At 34.4% G+C, this 3,294-nt stretch overlaps 1 pseudogene across 1 annotated transcript; it reads left to right on the forward strand.

Annotated features, from left to right (window-relative positions):
* Nucleotides 1–335: 335 nt before the first annotated feature.
* LOC148191187 (glyoxylate/hydroxypyruvate reductase HPR3-like) lies at nucleotides 336–2,681 on the forward strand (annotated as a pseudogene). Its single transcript, XR_015782787.1, has 3 exons — nucleotides 336–424; nucleotides 938–1,430; nucleotides 1,915–2,681. The product of XR_015782787.1 is annotated as a glyoxylate/hydroxypyruvate reductase HPR3-like (transcript).
* The last annotated feature ends 613 nt before the right edge of the window (nucleotides 2,682–3,294 follow it).

A 3,294-nucleotide genomic window follows, 5' to 3' on the forward strand; every position in this document is an offset into this window, starting at 1 on the left:
ATTAATTAACACAAAATTTAAAAAATAATAAATTATCAATAATTAATAAATGAGGAAGGGTTACAAAGGCAAATTGATAATTGGCCGGATTATTAAAAAATTTATCAAGCATAATGTCAATGTGGCTCATGTTCCATGTGACATGAGAGACACTAGGAGACAACTACCTAAATGCTAAAATATTAGAATTATTTAAGTCGATACCAATTAAGAAATAAAAGCTTATTAAAAAGCAATTCTGACATTTTCTAAAAAAAAATTATTTTTGTATTTTCGGTTGTTGTGAATTATTGGTACTTAATATATAAATCGAATTAAATTTTCATCCCCAAGATTCCCCACTGCGCATGGTGGAGTTGTGGTACCAAAGCCAAAACTCAACCGCTCTACTTCTCTAGCAAGCTTTCTCAGCTTATGTCTTCTGGTAAGCAATTAATTCGGTTTTGGTTTAGATGCAGCTTTTGTGTATAAGCACGTTACATTCATCAACATTTACTTGTTCTTTGCGGATGAACTGTTTGACAAATTTTCCAGCTCAGAACTTCTGCATCGTTTGATACAGTTTTTCCAATTTTCATCTCTAGTACATGTTTCCTCAAGGTTTTGAATTTTATTCCACTTTCTGCCAACCCTTAATGGAATGTGAATGAGTATTACATATCTACATGGTGTGTTCAAGTTTGAAAACAGAAAATGGAAAACGTTATGAAAAATAGGGCATTGTGAGTATACCCAAACTGTCCTTGGTGATCGAAATAAAGGGCACTCCTATTCTTCTGTTTTGTGGTTATTGTGGCTGAATGTGCACTGAATATAGAATGCAATAGTACCATTCCTCTTTTAGTTCTGTCCTTGATAGTTTGCAGTGTTTTGGATTTTAGAATAAGATTGAAAATAAGAATAAATATTTCTATAGTTTGACAGTACCAATTTCCAGGATCTCAACCATCAATGGCAATGGAAGACAAGCACAACCTCAAAGATAATAGGAGCTTCAACCACTCCTAGTGTTTGGTCCTCCAATAATCTTCCCAACTTTTGAAGCACAAAACTCTCACAACTACCGTTTCCTCAAAGCTTTCTCCTCACAAGTTCCTCTCCACCAATTCCTCACTGAGCAAAAGGTTGACCCGTCATCAATTCAAGCCATATTGTGCAACCCTGCACAGAAGGTCTCAGCAGATGTCATCCGGTTCCTTCCATCACTCCGCATCATTGTGACCACCAGCGCTGGAACCGATCACATAGACTTGGTTGAATGCAGCCGTCATAGTATTCAGGTTGCCTGTGCTGCTGGAGATCATGCAGGGGATGTTGCTGATATGGCTGTGGGGTTGTTGCTTGATGTACTGTGCAAAATTTCTGCCGCTGATCGACATGTTCGGAAACGGGGTCCTTCTATGCCGTTGAATGTTTTTTTTGGTTCCAAGGTACTGCTACTCATTCTTCTACTTCTTCTATCTATGCATGTGCTTTTCCAAGGTACTTTTTTTGGTTCCGATCTCCTATTTTTCTACTTGAATGATGATTTTCAATGAGTGGAGTACTGCCAAATATAACACTGTTTTTCTATAACCCTCTACTATTAGTAAATATCTATCGGAAAGTACCAAATCCTGAATGGAGATCATTACATAAGGAGTAAAACCTACACAGTTGTGATTGCTAAAATCCAGTCAAAACATGTCTTTTTTAACAATATCAACTATAATCATGTGCAAGTTTGATTCGAAGTTTTACATCACTATTGATAAAGCAGATTTATTAAGTAAGATTATTAATCTTGCTTTGTATAGGATTGAATTAGATTTAAAGTCCACTTCATGTAAAAAAGTTTTCTTTTAGTACTCATTAGAATAGACAAATTAAACATAAATTTTGCAGTATGAATGGTAACTAAGCTTTGTGTTTCAGCTAAAAGGAAAGCGAGTAGGGATTGTTGGATTGGGAAAAATTGGCACAGCAGTTGCCGAAAGGCTTGAAGCCTTCGGTTGCATAATGATGTACAATTCAAGAAACGAGAAGCCATTTATTTCATACCCCTTTTATTCTAATGTAGTTGAGCTTGCTGGTGATAGTGATGTCCTTGTGCTTTGTTGCCCATTAAATGAAGAAACAAGGCACATAGTGAATAGGGAAGTGATGTTGGCGTTGGGGAAAGATGGATTTATTGTGAATGTTGGGCGTGGAGGTCTGATTGATGAAAAGGAAATGGTGCAGTGTTTGATGGAAGGGGAGATAGGGGGTGCTGGCTTGGATGTGTTTGAGAATGAGCCTATTGTTCCCACTGATCTCTTTGCTTTGGATAATGTGGTCCTCTCCCCACATGCTTCTTCATTAACTTCAGATAGTTTGGATGAATCATATAAACTTTCAGCAGAAGCTCTGCAAGTTTTCTTTTCATGTAACTGACCTGGTACTGCCCTCTTGCTTGACTAAATTTATTTTACATCTAAATTAGAGTTTTTCTCACCATTACTCTTAGAAGTTAGCAGCTAGCAGGTCCTGGAAGCTAAGGTGAAGAAGTCAGTGTCCCTTTTTATTTTTGATAATCACATATAACTTCAAGCAATTGATTGATGCCATTAATTTAGGCATTTGAGAGACACTGCTGAAGTTGTTAAAGTGTTAACAGTGTAAAATATTATCAGAGTAAATCCGGAAAAATACATTTTTTTTTACTTTTGTATCCACTCCAAGCCTCTTCTAAGATTTTGTGTCGGTCTCCGATTAAGAAGAACTATCTCGTTTACAACATCAGGACGAAAAGTATGTTCAATTATTTTTAGAATTTTTTGTCCAAATAATATGCTCTAAACCATAATTATGATTGTCCAATTTTTGTATTCTGTTATATCATTCTTTTAAGGAGTACAGAAGCTTATCAGTTGTCTTTAAATACCACTTTGACTAAAAAAAAGTGTGAATACGATTTATACAAAACAAAAAATTATTACTAAACTCATATTTTTCTCAACTTTGCTTTTACTTCTTTTTTAAGTTAATGGAGCTTTAAAATTTTCAACAAAAAAAGTAGACTGATACTTTTTTTACTAAAGTCATCAATATTGATTTTGCATTTTATTGGAAGTCCTACATTAAATTAAAGCTAAGTTACAATATATAAAATATATAAGTAAATATAAAACTCATCTTAGAAATTAAATTAGGTTTAAAATTTATTTTTTTAAAATTGTTATTTCAAAAAAGATAACGATATTCTAACTCCAAATTTTGACAAGCTTTTAACTCTCACACGTATCGGCATGTGATTTGTCTATCTGGACAAGTTAA

The sequence above is a fragment of the Vigna umbellata genome, chromosome 11 (assembly GCF_029865625.1).
Source record: "Vigna umbellata cultivar VRB3 chromosome 11, Vumbellata_1.0, whole genome shotgun sequence".
NCBI lineage: Eukaryota > Viridiplantae > Streptophyta > Magnoliopsida > Fabales > Fabaceae > Vigna > Vigna umbellata.